This window comes from Hylobates moloch, unplaced genomic scaffold (genome assembly GCF_009828535.3).
Source record: "Hylobates moloch isolate HMO894 unplaced genomic scaffold, HMol_V3 SCAFFOLD_17, whole genome shotgun sequence".
NCBI classification, from domain to species: Eukaryota; Metazoa; Chordata; class Mammalia; order Primates; family Hylobatidae; genus Hylobates; species Hylobates moloch.
In genome coordinates this window covers 14,529,460-14,546,321 of record NW_026652292.1, presented here as the reverse complement: position 1 = coordinate 14,546,321, position 16,862 = coordinate 14,529,460, and the positions used below count along the sequence as shown (strand labels likewise).

Genomic DNA, 16,862 nt, shown 5'->3' with positions numbered 1-16,862 from the left:
CTTGGGTATATTGTGTGATGTTGAGGTTTGGGATATGACTGATCTTAGTATATTGAGCATAGTACCTCAAAGTTTCTCAACTCTTGCTCCCTTCCCCATCTAATATTCCCCATTGTCTATTGTTCCCATCTTTATGTCCGTGAGTACTCAATGTTTAGTTCCCACTGATGATAACATACAGTATTTGGTTTTCTGACCCTGTGTTAATTAGCTTAGGATAATAGCCTTCAGTTGCATCCATGTTACTGCAAAGGACATAATTTTGTTATTTTTTATGGCTGCATAGTATGGTATGGTGTATATATACCACATTTTCTTTATCCACTCCACTACTGATGGGCAACTAGGTTGAGTCTATGTCTTTGCTACTATGAATAGTGCTGTGATGTACATATGAGTGTCTTTTCGGTAGAACAATTTGTTTCCTTTTGGATATATACTCAGTAATGGGATTGCTGGGTCGAATAGTAGTTCTGTTTTAAATTCTTTGAGAAATCTCCAAACTGCTTTCCACAGTGGCTGAACTAGTCCACATTCCCACCAACAGTGTATAAGCATCTAACATGTTTTTAGTGGCTAAATATAACTTTGACATGTAGATGTTTCAATAAAATGTTTTACCAATGTCTTTATGTTATAAAAATAAGAAGCATATATCTACAAATAAAATTCAGGTTTTTAAAGTTAATTTTCTAGTGTGAAATTCCTAGGTCCTCTGAATTCACTTTCCTTAGCATTTCCTAGTTGTAAGGTATAATAAAGGACGTTTGGGAAACAAAACATACCATATCCCCATTTGATGATTAATAACACACAGTAACATATTTAAAAAGCTCTGAAAAGTCTAGTAATAGAAAGGAAACCTGTGTTTAGCTTTGTGTAATGGAAAAAGAAACATTTGACAACAGAAAGATCTTACTGTACCTCCTAGAGCATGCACTGCATGCATGTGTAGGGGGCTTTTAGCCTTACGATAACTCTGTTATTGTGCTTTGAAAGGTTTTCTACCTCAAGTTCTTAAAACTACTATCTATATTCAATTTGAACATTTAAATATTTCATCCATTAAGCATTTATTTTGGCATCAGGAACATGTTAGGTCCTCCAAGTTCATTTTTCTTTAAAACTAGAAGTTGGTTTCCGACCAGGATGTGTTATAAAGCTTTCTCTCCCCTATCCATTTAAAATGCCATTTTTACCCCACCCTAAATTACCATACACAAATCAGTCTACCTCTGAACTCTCTTTTTCACTGAACTAAGCTGTACCACACCATACTTTTTTTTGTGTGTGTGTGTGTGTGTGTGTGTGATGGAGTCTCGCTCTTGTTGCCCAGGCTGTAATGCAATGGCACAGTCTCGGCTCACAGCAACCTCCACCTCCCAGGTTCAAGTGATTCTCCTTCTTCAGCTTCCTGTCACCATGCCTGGCTAATTTTTTGTATTTTTAGTAGGGATGGGGTTTCACCATGTTGGCCAGTCTGGTCTTGAACTCTGGACCTCAGGTGATCCACCAGCCTCAGCTTCCCAAAGTGCTGGGATTACAGGCATGAGCCACCACGCCCAGCCCACACTTCTTCAATATTTAATAAATGTATAATATATTTTCACGACACTAAGGAAATGTTGCTCTCATTTCTCATTTCAAAATTGTCCTGGACATCCTCACACGTACATGTATCATTTTACAAATGAATTCAACATACACATATAATTCAATATATATAATGTCATACATATACAACTGAATTGAATTCAGTGCCCATATATGCTAAGTACTTATAGATGTTGGATTTATTATTCCAGGTAAAGAAAGTAAATTTGGTGAAGTTTCAACATTAAAACCCTGTTGGGATTTCAATAGGAATTGTGTTGAATTCATTTAAGGAAGACTTTGCCATGGGAATGAAGTCTACTCACTTCTGAACAAGTTAAAGATACACAATTTACATGAAGTGGCTGTGATTAGGTTATAAAAGTAAACAAGCTAAATGCATATGGAGAAGAACTGGATATAATTTTTTAATTTAGTCCTCACAAAAAACACAGGAGGTAGGTAATTTTATTATTCATTGTTTAAAGAGAAAAAAAATACTTGTATCACACATAAATGAGAGTAAAAAAAAGCTCAAAATTTTTGTTTCATGGCTTTTGTTTTCTCATCCAGATTAAATGATGAATTCAACCTCCTACTTCATTTTTTGGTATATCCATTAATCAGAATTTAGACCTTTGTAAATTTCTGAGATTTGATGAATTCATTTCCCAATTTCTGTCCTGTCCAGTTCCAATACAGCTAAACAAAACATGAGCATTACACTGTCCCAGTTTCTAGGAAACAGAATATAACTTGCAAAAGATAATCTGAAGCCAAGGTTGGTTCTAGGATAATGCTAAAAAGTAAAATAAAACAAGGAAAGAATAGTATTATTTTCTTCTCTAGGAACGTTTCTTTTAACTTTTTCTCCATAACAAATCAGTGAACCAAAAAAAAAAGAAAAATCTGAGCACACATATTAAACTAACCAATTCAGTCATATTTTGTGCCAATAAAATGAAAGTTACTTCTCCAATTTCATCAGTTAAAAAATCACAAGCTCTAATTTGGTACTTTGAGATATCAGCAGATGAAGAATTAAAACAATTAAATGTATTGAAGTTAAAAGATACTGAGAAAGGATTTAGTAAAATTAAATTGCTGAGGAAGGAATAACATTTTTCTTCTGCCCTTGAAATTGATGTGGGAGGGCTGAATAGCCTTAGAATTTTAGGTTTCTAAATATATCTCATTTAGTGATCCAGAATATTAAAAACATTTCTGAGAGGAACTGGTTATTTATAGAGCTAGATACAGTTCATAGGCAATAAACTGTCTTTTGGTTTTAAAATGTTAAAATGAAAATGTAAAATAGAAATGGTATCTTCTGTTCCACCTTCCTTTCAAAGTATCTATTCTGCTTAAAGTTGTTTGTTCCCTTAACACAAAAGACAACTAAGAGTAAATAACTGCCAAATATTCCCATGATGTACTTCAAGTTTCCATTAGCAGTAACATTAAGCTTTTTTTTTTTATAAAAAGTAACATCTTTCATATATTATCTTGATATTGCACAGCTTTTGAGATCATAATCTTTAGGATTATAGTTGGAAAAGTTAATCAAGAGGGTTATTCCATCTTAAAATCTTGAATAAAAACACATTCATCCATTCAATAAACATTTGTCAAATGTGTATTAAATGACAAATACTCCAGTAGCCACCAGGCATACAGAGCTGAAAAAAACACAATTCCTACCTCAAAAGACTTCAACCAAGTGGGGGAATGATACCATTGAGGCATCGCAGGAAGCATACACAAAACTTTCATGCAGGGATATGTTGATTGGGCTGTGGCCTAGTACTGGCATTGCTATGGATCGTGCATGTCTGGGCATATTTGCAAATCTGGTGAGGAAGACCCCATATAAGTTATATGTTTGGTTTCTGAGTAGTAGAAAGACTTGCAGCCAATGAAGCTTCATAATAAAATAATAAAACATGTCATATAATAATTTATGGTACCCAATACTAGAAATTGATAAAATCAATTTGTACTGCTTCCTTAAATCAGCACATATTCTCTAGCTCTAACTTTGCTAAAAGTGAGCCCACGGCAGCAGGAACCCTTTGCTTGACTACCATACTTGAGTCTCAAGTATATTTCTGTTTCTTCTGAGTATGGACCTCACTCTGTTTCCCAGGCTGAAGTGCAGTGGTGCAATCATAGCTCACTAAAGCCTCAAACTCCTGGGCTCATGTCTCAGTCTCCTGAGCAGCTGGGACAACAGGTGGGTGCCACCACACCCAACTCAATTTTCTCAATTTTTTTCTCAAATGAGGTCTCACCCTGTTGCCCAGGCTGGTCTTGAACTCCTAGCCTCAAGCAACCCTCCCACCTCAGCCTCCCAAAGTGCAGGGATTACACGCATGAGCCACCATGCCTGGTCCATATTTCTCTACTAAAAGAACCCAGATGCTCTGAGAACATGACTGATTCTGTCTTCAGCAGAAAAAATATAGCTAGGATGGGTCTAGAGCATTCTTTTGTGGCCAAAAGGAAGGGTGGTTTTATAGCAGGAAATATAATGTTGGAGGTACAGAGGAGAAGCTTAAAAGTTATCCACAGAAGAAGTTGTAAAAAGCCAAGCATAAAAAGAATAGTAATTTTTAATAATGGGAATAATGTGAAGTTTAAAATTATACTCAAAAGAGAGCAGTTAATATAGAGTGCATAAATTAATGTTATAGAAAACACTCCTATATATGATGGAAGAAAAAGCATATAACAGCATGCTTAAATGTACTCACATTGAATATTAAGGACATGTTAATGGATGGATTATTCAGAAGTTGGCTTTAGTTGTGTCTGTGAAAGTCAGGTGACGACACAAAAGGCAAATGAATCATCTCAAAATTTAGTCTTAAACTGATTTCCAAAGTAAATCTATCACCACCAAGCATGTTGTGAGTTTCATAGACTTGACTAAAGATTTTCAGGGACACAGAACATGTCACCTTATGGGCCACTACCCTCAAGATACTGGAAACATCTTCACTCCACCATCCATCTTCTTTGGATCCATCTCCTTCTTCACCCTCTGGATACCTCCTACACCTTCTTCTTGTGCAGCTCAGAATCTCTCTTCTGGGCAGAGAAATCTGGTTTTCTATAGCCCACATCCGAATATTCACATAACCAAACATATCTCGCTATTTAGAAGAATAAATGTCCCTCAGTGTACCAGATGCCCCACCCCATCTTGAAAAACACTAGCCGTTATAAACAACAGAAAGTTTCTTTGTTATATATATAAAATAATTAACTCTGTTGCCACCTAATTCCCATAGACTTCACCCCTTACAATTCTTCAACCATCTCTAAATGATTGACAAGCAATTTTTAAATTACTTGTATATTATTCCCTCTACAATGTGGTCTTTCTATATATATTTTTTTTTAACCTATACAGAATGCAAAGACACCCTTTACAACTAAAGTGCTTCTCTCTGCTGATTTGTTAATTAGTCTAACAGCCTAGGGAAGTTGCGGACTTCCTCAGGAAGTTAGTTTATCCATGAGAAGTTATTTCCTAGTCAAAGAGGAAGTAAACAGACATGTTAACTAGATTGTTAAGGTCAAACTGTGTCCGTGACTGTAAAGAGCAAATATTTCCAATATCATATTATTTGTCCTAAAATGTTGGTCCCCAAGTTCCTCTATAGTCTCACTTCACTATAGAAGAGTTCAGAAGATGGTTCTTTAGTGTAAAACCTCCTCAATACACTAAAGAAAGTTCGTAGATGCAGAATGGCCTCTTTGTCACTGACACCACCAAAAATATGGGCTCCATTGAAACCCTAGTACAAAGAACACCGTGGCCATGCAATCTGTAACCACGTTTTAGTTAAAGACTGTACTTTTAACGCACTTTGTAAGCCTATTCAGTGTTGCCAGGGAGGTGGTTGTTTTGAAGCTTCCATTTTCCCTACATGGACCCAGTGAGATTTCTCCCAGCTCTTCATACCCTAACACATCATGCTATCTTCCTTTCCACGCTTCCACCGACTACTCACACAGCAAAAAGCCAAAAGTCCCAGGCTTCCATGAGGGTGTCCTGATTTCTCCAACCCACACCCACTCCCTTCTGCTTTAGACCACCTGTTGAGACATAATTTTATCCTGCCCTGAATGGCTATTTAACTGCTGCACAAGTGTTTACTTGCCCCAGTAATTGCTACAGTTCTGGAAGTAGTGGATCTTGTCATAAAATCAAATTCTTCAGGAGCCAAAGAGCTAACAGAAATATTTAGATGACAGTTTAAGACAATTGGGAATGGCGGGGATTCAGGCATAGCAGGGTGCATGCTCCACCGAAATCATTATTAAACCCAGAATTATTTTTGAAAATTCTTTAAAGAGAAGAAAACACATCTAAGGGGAGGAATCATCCTCTGTGCTACCAGCTGGTGATCCCTGACATATTGTGAGCTCTCCATAAGAGACTAAATACATGTATTTGAACTATATTCTTTAATAAGTTCCCACTGAATTAAGATACTGAAATTACTGATAAAAAAGTAGGAATGATGCAAGCTTTCATTACAAATACACTTAGATGTACTTAGATGAACCATAATGTCTATGGCTGAAATATACTGATTAGTTTTTTGGTGCTTTTTTTGGAAATGGCAAACTAGGTGAAAGAAATAAACATAGAATTATTTTGGACATGGAATTAGAATATTAAATACCTAAACCTGTCTCTCTCCAAAATCTGCATAAAGGCACTGAGAGCTCTGGACATCTCGATTAAATATTACTTTACAATTTCCTTAAGTGCATGGTGTACACACACACACACACACGAAACTAATTTTCTTCTAAGACTATCATATGATATTCTGGTCATTCTGGATGATGCATTTTGGAAGATAATTCCCTCAAGAAATTAAACTTATTACTTGCATCTGAAATGGTATTTAGCATTTTATTGTGCAGTTGTAGGCTTACATACCAATTTTCTGGACACTGAGATGATGAGCTTTCCACTGCTTAAAAGATTCTTGCATGCAAATTTGACTTCTTTATTAAATTGGGCACACTGAAATATTAACATGCTCAAATCACCAGATGTAAGTGGTGCAGTTTTTCAAAAGTTCCCTAACTTATAATTGGGCAGTAGCTTAAACAATAAAATAAACTTGGTCATGAAGCACTGAATTGCTCATTGAATCACCAAAACACATTAAGCTTCAAAGGCTAAAGTCTTGCAAAGCTTTCCTAAATGATCCTGAGAATTCCAAAGATAGTTAAGTTTAAAATTTAATTTTTAAAGATGAAAACAAACCTTTATAATAATCAGTCATCACCTTCCTCATACCCAGACTAAAAGATCGTAATACCACATTTCTGACTTCAGAATCTCTTCCTCTTCATAAGGCCCCCCACGCAATAGTTGTCATTTTAGAACTATTTTTTAAGAGATTTCTTCAGCATCATTTTCTTTCTGTCATTCTTTGTTTTTTATTCCTATTCCTATGTTACATGTTTTTATTCTATTTTTTTGGTGTCATAGATTGAGTTTCATTCTATTGTAATAGACAGCTTCAAGGTATATTTCCAGTCTCCTGAGGTACACGCTGAAATTAGTATCTTCCACTTTCATATATTTCCAATTAAAGAAAAATTCCATGGCCCAGATGGGTTTTTGTTTTGATTTGGTTTTTGTTTGTTTGTCTGGTTGGCTGGTTGGTTTTTTTGAGACAGAGTCTCACTCCATCACCCAGGCTGGTGTGCAGTGGTGCAGTGTTGGCTCACTGTAACTTCTGCCTCCTGGGTTCAAGAGATTATTGGGCCTCAGCCACCTGAATAGCTGAAGTTACAGATGCATGCCACTACACTCAGCTAATTTTTTGTATTTTTAGTAGAGATGGGGTTTCACCATGTTGGCCAAACAGGTCTCAAACTCCTGACCTCAAGTGATTGGCCCACCTCAGCTTCCCAAATTGCTGGGATTACAGGTCTGACCCACCGTGTCCAGCCCGTGGCTCAGTTTTTTTAAAGGGAAAATCAGTAAAATAACTATTCAGTAACTTTTGATTACATATACTTTAGATCCTATATAATGACTAACTTAAATATTAATTTTACTAAGTCTGACTGCCATGTGTTAAGAGTGCAGTTATGGTAACCTGCAGACTAAATCTTCAACAATTCAAGTATAAAGGCAGCTTAGAATACTAATATTTGCCTTCCATAACTGTCTTAGTCCATTTTGTGTTGCTATAATGGAATGGCTGAGGCTAGGTAATTTATAAAGAAAAGACACTTATTGGGCTTATAATTCTGGTCACTGAAAAGTCCAAAATTGAATGAAAGCTGCATCTGGTGAGGACCTCTGGATACTTCAACTCATGGGAGAAAGCAGGAGTGGTGGGGGGGGGGGGCATGTGCAAAGAGATCACGTGGCAAGAGAGGAAGCAAGAGAGAGAGACATCAAGAAGCCAGACTCTTTTTAACACTTTTCTCGTCTAGGGGGAAAAAAAACCAAAAAACATGTACCTCACTGCCAGCACTCATTTAATTTTACATAAACAGTTCTTAGAGGCTGAAGCAAATCTGACTGATTTTCAATGTGAAAATAAAATATAAAAACTGTTCTTGGAGTTATTTCTAAACAAAACTAACATCAGAAACATCTGAATCATCAGAATCATCTATTTCAGAAAAACTGAATTCATCAGATGAATCTTTGGCCAACAACTGCTCGAAAATGATGTTAACCTCACGTGTAGGAATGCTACATTTTCTAGGATTTGACACTTTCGGCAATCAAGAATTACTGTATTTTGTAAATGTAAATACCACTACTAAAAACAGAATTCTGTAAATAGAACATTATCTTTTGTTTCCAAAGTCTATACACTAGAGTGATGCGAAAATAATAATAAAAGCAAAAGCTATTTCGTGGCAAAGTTATCTTGGGGTAAATGCTGCAGCAACAAGTGCAGGCGAGTATTCTCAGGACAAATGGGAAAACAGTTAAAATATCTGTTCTCATGGGAACTAATCCATTTTCAAGAGAACTCACTCCTGATAGAGGGCATAAAGGTAATCAGGAGGGATCTGCCCCAGGACCCAAACACAGCCCATTAGGCCCCACCGCTCAACAATGCCATATTGGGGGCAAAATTTCAACATGAATTTTGGTGGGAACAAACCACATCCAAACCGTAGCAATAACTAAGGATTTAAAGTCAATTTCTAGACCCTATATGGATCACAAAAGTATCTGCATATATAATACTGACAAGCTAAACACAATTATGAGTTGAAATTGGAAAACACACTTCTCCTAAGTACAGTAAAAATATACTTTCATAGGAACTTAGAAAAATGATTAGCATGAAATTCACAGTTTCACCGACAATGACAAAATAAGCATTAAGTACACATCTTATGTCAAGGCTCATAGTCTTGAGCCCTGATAGAATCTTTGCCACCTACTAATTTTACATGAAATACAGCCCAACTGATCCTTTCTGAGTTTCCCTGTTTTATCTGCAAAATGAAAACATTTATGCCTTCTCAAGAGAAGTGTAATAGTGAAACAATGCTGAATGCAATAATGCTCACGAAAGCCTGAAATAATAATTGTCCCAAAAATGTTTGCTGAATTTGTTGTAGAGTTTAAAAAAGCTTTTTGGGAAACAGAATTCACCTAGAGTTAAAAGCATCATTTTTCCTTCCCTAGATGATTCATGTAAATTTTGTTTGAAAAGTATATACAAGAAGAAGTAGAAACAAGACAATATAAAGATATAAGGACAACAGAACGAAAGCAAAGCCAGATGTCTGGGCATTTTCAAAATAATCTTATTTAGAATTGATCTAATTTGGGCACTGAAAACATGAGAACTCATGACTTCAAATTGGTGATTCTAGATTCCATGGAACAAATATCACCATAAATTCTTTAGAAATCAAATAATTTCACAAGCTTCCAATGATACATTTAAAATGACTTCCTCGCAAGGACTTACACAATATCACAAAGCAGTATTAACTGAATACTGAAAGGCTATTATAAAATCATGAGTTGACTTAAACATGTTTCCAACCCTAGGTAACCAGCTAATCTACTGAAGAAAGTTAAGAACCTTTTATCTACGGGGCAGATCCTTTCCTCCTACTGGGAATAATGGTCTTGGGCCAAAGGATTTGGGCTTAACAACCTCTCCCAAACTATTCTGAACAGCCTGCTTCAGCTCTGCAACCAGCTCAAAACACACAGCTAGAAATCAGGCAGCAAAAGAGAATTAAATAGCAAAGATTATGTTTTTTCTAATTTGATCAAAACAATACTGCATCAAACTCCTGCTTGACAATTTATTAGGTGTGTAATCATAAGCAAACCCTTGCTGGGCACAGTGGCTCAAGCTTGTAATCCAAGCACTTTGGGAAGCCAACCTGGGGGAATCACTTGAGGTCATGAGTTCGAGATCAGCCTGGCCAACATAGCCAAACCCCATCTCTACTAAAAATACAAAAGTTAGCCGGGCATGGTGGCTCGTGCCTGTAATCCCAACTACTTGGGAGGCTGAAGCAGAATCATCACTTGAACTCAAGAAGCAGAGGTTGCAGTGAGCCGAGATCGTGCCACTGCACCTCAGCCTGGATGACAGACTAAGACTCCATCTCAAAAAAAAAAAAAAAAAAAAAAGCAAATCCCTTCATTTCTCTGTGCTACAGGTATTTATAAAAATGAGTGTATTGGCCATGGAATACTATGCAGCCATAAAAAATGATGAGTTCATATCCTTTGTAGGGACATGGATGAAGCTGGAAACCATCATTCTCAGTAAACTATCGCAAGGACAAAAAGCCAAACACCACATGTTCTCACTCATAGGTAGGAATTGAACAATGAGAACACTTGGACACCGGAAGGGGAACATCACACACCAGGGCCTGTTGTCCGGTGGGCAGAGGGGGGAGGGATAGCATTAGGAGATATACCCAGTGTAAATGACGAGTTAATGGGTGCAGCACACCAACATGGCACATGTATACATATGTAACAAACCTGCACATTGTGCACATGTACCCTAGAACTTAAAGTATATTAAAAATATATAAATAAATAAAAAATAAAATAAAATAAAAAAGAAAAGTCCTGCCCAAGCATTTGGTTTATATCCTTTCTATTTTTCACATTTAATCAGTATTTATTGAGCAAATACACCATGTGAAACAATTGTGCTATATGTGGGGATACTGAAATAAATCAGGCCCAATATAAAAAGTAATAACAACATGCAATATATATTATACATTTTATCATGTTTTATAATAAAATGATACCTCATATTCTAGCTATTTGTGCATGTCTTTCTACTGCTGTTCCTTGACAATAATTGTTTCTCATTTATCTTTGCATCTTTTAGCACCTAACACAATGACTCATACTCAATAAACAGATGGTGATTTCATTAATTAATGTAAAAAAAAATGAGTGTATTGGATCCAAAAATTGACAAGACCCTTTGTAACTCTGAAAATCCTGTGGCTGCATTGTTGTCTGGTTTGATAACCAATGTGCAGAACCAAGATATTATATTAATAGCCCATGCTGTCAATGGGTTCAATATTTGAATATGTGTCCTACTTAAAGAACAGCTGGCCGAAGCTGACTCTTTATCAGCCAATCAAATTTGACCTTTAAACTCACAGTTTTGCCTTTCCCCAGCTCCAGAAAAGACTGAGCCACCCGCCTGTAGAGCCATAGCCTCATACCTTTCAGTTCTATGAAAGAAGCTGAAGCTCAGCTTGCTATTTTCAGGAAGCTTCTTCCTAATTAACCTAATCCAGCTGATTCTGTGCTCTGCTGTGTGCTCTATTCCAACCACGGGCTGGATGTGACTTTCATAACTGAAGGTCAAAGGCCCCCTCTTTCCAGTATAGGAGAGAATACCCCATGAATGAGAAAGACTGAAAAATATGAAAGAGAAAGAATAGTAACACAACGGGAAAGAATTAAGCTGTGTCTTACAATGTTGGAATGTAGATTATGTTGGGAAAAATGTAAAATTTCCAGCCTTCTACACTTGAACCCAACCCCCCCTACAGTGTCAGGAAATTAGAAACTTAAACTGTAACAAGAAATACAATGGGCTGTAAAGAACGTCTACACCACTTATCAGGGAGAAAGCCCTGCTGGCTGCCAATTCTTTACAAGGGCTGTGGCTTTAGAGTCTCAAAATTAAGATGCCCAGAACTGTGGCATGAGACTTTGGAATGGAACACTCCCAGTGGGTCAAAAATGCCATTCTCTCATGAATTAAAACCAAAATGTGCCCACTGTGCCTAGGAGAACAGCCTTACGACCTAAAGTGGATTAGCTGGAACACTGGATAGACAGGAAGATCGTAAGTCGTTAGCAAAGAAACAGACTTACTGGAGTGGATAAATTCGATGTCTTTACCGTTAGGATTGGGTGCTAGAACACATAAAATCGGAGCTGAGGTGAGAGACTATGCAGGAAAAGCCAAGAAAAAAAAAAACGAAAACCAATGTTTGAGAAGCCCATGACTGTACAATCTCACAATTCTTCCAGAACTTTCCAGGAAATACTTACCATGATGAGTCAGTTCTAACCAGGCACCACGTGCCAGGCTGGGAACACTAGTCCAGGAACTCACCATGAGTTTCAGGCCAGTTCCGCCCCAGAGCCAGAGCATCTGAGGAGAGTTTTGGGGCCAGCGTACAACCCTGCTCTGTACACCAGCCAATCTTCCCCTCGGAACGGGTCTGCTGGCCCGATCTCTCCCCAGAGTTGCAAGAAGAATTTTCAAAGAATAATTTGTGGGCCGGGCGCGGTGGCTCACGTCTGTAATAACAGCACTTTGGGAGGCCGAGGCGGGTGAGTCACCTAAGGTCAGGAGCCCGAGAGCAGCCTGGCTAACATGGTGAAACCCCGTTTCTACTAAAAAAACAAAAAATTAGCTGGGCATGGTGGCATGTATCTGTAATCCTAGCTACTTGGGAGGCTGAGGCAGGAGAATCGCTTGAATCTGGGAGGAGGAGGTTGCAGTGAGCCAAGATTGCACCATTGCACTCTAGCTTGGGCAACAACGGCGAAACTGTCTCAAAAAAAAAAAAAAAAAAAAAAAAAAAAGAAAGAAAAAAAAGAATAGTTTGTGATGACTCAGATATAAGTCTGAAGATCATGCAGAAGTGGTAGCTGCCCCAACACTTTTTTAGGCATACAATTCGATGCTTTTAACTAAATTTACTGAGCTGTGCTGCTATCATCACTATCCAATTTCAGAACATTGTCGTCTCCCCAGTAACATTCTTCCTGTCCATTTACAGTTAATTCCCATTCCCACCTGCAGCTGAGGTTAAGGGCAGGTTATGTGAGGGCCCTCTGTTTTCTCTATCCCCGTGTCCTCACTTTATTTACCAGCACAATTGCATGAGTTTTCTACTAAGTGACAACACCTGTGTGGTTAGCTACCACGTAGATGTCAGACACAAATGCACACACACACACACACCACCAACCAGGGAAGCAATGTGAACCCTCCCTATTCATCCCATCAGAGAAAAGGCCAACACTTCTGTAAAATGCTTCCAACCTGGCTAGTACAGGTATAGCCATGGTTTTCAAAGACTGCAGGAAAACTGAATATTATCCTTTACAATATATGTCATTTTAAAAAATCAATACCATTCAGACCTTTAAACTAAGAATATTGCCCGTGCTCCCTGAAGGTGATATTGTTGAATTCAGAGGTGAAAAATCATGAGAAGATCAAGGAATTGAAGAAAATAACCATAATCAACTGGCTACCGGAAAGCCAATTACATCCAATATTTTCTTAACATCAAAGGTTAAACATAGTTCTAGAAAACAGTGGGAAGAGAATCCGAGAAGCAGTTTTAGCTTGGCTCCCCTGCAGTCTTATTACAGGTAGTTAGGTAGGCGTGAACAGGGCAGGAGAGGGCTTCCCATCCTACCCCAACTAGAAATGTCGGTGACGGTTTGGCATTGTCTCTCTAAAAAGTGTAATTCCGCAACCAGGGAGAGACAAGCTCCTGATGGTCCACAGCTGTTAACATTAAAAGTTGTTAATTGAATGCAGACTCCACGGAGAAACAGCTACCCTGGCATGCATATTAAGACACAAAAATGGCGAAGTATGATCTTCCGGGTCCATGCCACCGTTAAAAGGAAGAAATCCTCAGATGGGCATGCATACAACTCCCTAAACACACTGCACATGCTCAGTTCCCAAGGGTAAGGAGGGCTCCGCGCATGTGGGAAGACCGCCCTAAGGGAAGAATCATGGGAAAGAGGTGATCTTATAAAAGTCCTAGGATCGCCGTTAAATGGGGCACATGACCTTCTCTCTTTAACTTTCAGGTGCCTGCTTCAGTTCCTTCCAAGCGAACCTTCTTTCTTTCCTTTTCTAAGGCCTATATAAGTAAACTTCCATTCCTGCTCTGAAACTTACCTTGGTTTCTTTTTCCGTTTTATGTCCCTCAGTCGAATTCTTTCTTCTGAGGAGGCAAGGACTGAAATTGCTATAGACCTGTCGGGATAGGCCGCTGGTAATTTGGGGTAACTCAGATCTCTCTTCAAGTGTTAACAGTCTGAGTGAGAAGTCAGTGTCCGCCTTCTGCTTCTTCCTCAGTGGTTTCCTAGGTGTTTCCCAGTGAGAAGAAACTTATCCACCATAGTTGAGATCCACCCTCTGGAGGTCAGAGAATGCTGCCCTAACCACTTATCCTGAATGGTCTCTTCCTGAGACTATGTCTCCTGTGCGTGGAGGAAATTAGCACTGGCTACTCTGGATCCATATTGAAAAAGCAGCCTGATGAGAGGAAACTAATCATCCCTGCAAACATCCCTGAAATACATTTTAATGTAACGTGTGCCCACACCTATTCTATGTTTTTTAATATTTTAAGTTTTAATTGATTAAAAAAACTACAGCAAAAAGGATTCAGACATACAAATAGCAGAACTTAATACTTTCTTTTTTAATTTTTCAGTCATGCAAGGCAATGGGGCAGCATCTTTCATAGGGACAAGCCTCTTCTACTTAAAAGCTAGAAGGAAATTCCTCACTAATTTAGCCCAGTTGCTCAAAACTCAGTTCCATATGAACATAACATTTTCCTATTTTTCTCTCCTGATTCTACCCTCAGAATAACAGAAAATACATTGTGACAAAATGTATAAAACACTGGCTGGGCCTGCACCTCCTCCTAAGGGAAAGGCACAAGAAAATGAAAATTTAAAGTCCCTACAGAGTTTTACCCCGCTTTGGAAGCATGAAAAGCAGACACTGTTAAATGCATGAGGTCCCACAGTACCTTCCCCCAACCCCTGCAACACAGCTGATATAGTTTTGTATTTTCTGTTTTTGAGAAGGAAAAAAAATAAGAGAGCTTAAAAAACACAGATTATTTAACCTGCTTTTAGCTTTCTATTTGGAGAGCCATTCAAATTAGACAAATTATGGTGACAAGAGTGACTGTAAAATAATGGTAGAAAACATTGATAATCTTGCAAAACAGATTTCTGACTTGAGAGGATTGCACAATATTAAACTGAAATGATTTCCACTATGGCTCCTAAGAATGAAAGCTTCAAAAGTAAATGTCAGGTCGGGTTCGGTGGCTCATGCCTGTAATCCCAGCACTTTGGGAGGCTGAGGCTGGTGGATCACCTGAAGTCAGGAGTTTGAGACCAGCCTGGCCAACACGGTAAAACCCCATTTCTACTAAAAGTACAAAAATTAGCTGGGTATAGTGGCAGGTGCCTGTAGGCAGGAGAATCACTTGAACCCGGGAGGCAGAGGTTGCAGTGAGCAAAGATCGTGCCACGGCACTCCACTCTAGCCTGGGCAAAAGAGTGACACTCCGTCTCAATAAATAAATAAATAAATAAATAAATAAATAAATAAATAAATAAATGTCTAGAATCAGTTAATGAGACTTGTACATTACCTTAACTGAATTTCATTAATGATCTAATGCCCATACCTGAATTAACAGGCAGAAAATTAAAACTGGATTGCTACCTGGTGCTTCCGTACACTGAAGAGAACACTCTAATCTGTCAGCCTTACGATGCTGGGAAAACGCATCAAACAGTGCTAAGGTTTTAAGCACGGAGAATATAATCCAGCTGTAAAAGCTATTAACCCAGAGAAGGTAATTCTTTGCTACTTGAAGCACACTAAGACAAAACATATCAAAGAGAAGACATATACATACCAGCAGATGTAAACCACATACAATTACAATACCTAAATTATAATGCAGAGAGAGAGAAATCATGGATCTCAGATGGCCAATGTCAGCCCATGGGTACATGCCCAATATTATGACCAACAGAAATTAAATATCTGAAACAAAAAACTGCAAGTGTGCTTCCACAACATCCCACAGACTTTAGGAAAGCAGGTGCTACACAATGTCATGAAAATTAGCTGACAGCTCAAGGTCTTTCATTATCAATGGCGTCGACGTTTAAACTGGACTTTAATCGGACAATTAGTTTAGCAAGAACTCATTTGCAGACAGAAAGTCATTTAATCATGTTTAACATTAAAATAAAAAGAGCTGATTCTATAATTGGGTCAACTTGCCACTAAATAATTACCATAGAAACAATTAATTCCACAAACAAGTAAATAGTAACTCAAAAGCTTCCATATTGAAAAGCAGTGGAATTCTAACATGTATTACCACATACAAATTCTTCATCAAGAATATCACTGCGACCAATCTTTGTCCTGACAGGGAGGACCTCTTACATATTCTTTAAATAATAATAATAAAGAAACCCCCCTTTTTCCTACTCCCAAATTTTGGAGATTAACTCAAGTTCTACAAATAACGTGACCATGATATTCCCACTGTCAAAATCTTGAATTCCAGGTGTGCCTATTTTGAAAGTTCCTCCAGGAACATTCAACTACAGCACAAGGATTTTAAAATAATAGCATTTTTTTATACTGAAAGACAAGGTATATGGTATTGTAAAGCATTCCCTTAATTCAGCCTATTCCATTTTCACAAAACAACATTTGCCTTATAATTGAGGCACCTGAATCCCGTCAAATCAATTTGACTGTAACTGCAATGCAACAACAACAACAAAACTTAGGAGACCCTGAACATCCTCATTTTTAAGGATCTCATATGGTCCCACTCAGGAGAATAGAACTGACGCTCCCACACTTTATTTCTCTTCCAAAAATAGCCAACCCTGTGAAGAAAAAAGAGAGATAATGAAGACCAGCTGC

At 37.9% G+C, this 16,862-nt stretch overlaps 1 protein-coding gene across 2 annotated transcripts in view; it reads right to left on the bottom strand.

Moving 5' to 3' along the window:
• Positions 1-16,862, bottom strand: part of FBXL7 (F-box and leucine rich repeat protein 7) — a 434,724-nt gene that overhangs the window by 301,591 nt on the left and 116,271 nt on the right. The gene's annotated exons all lie outside the window — the stretch shown is intronic.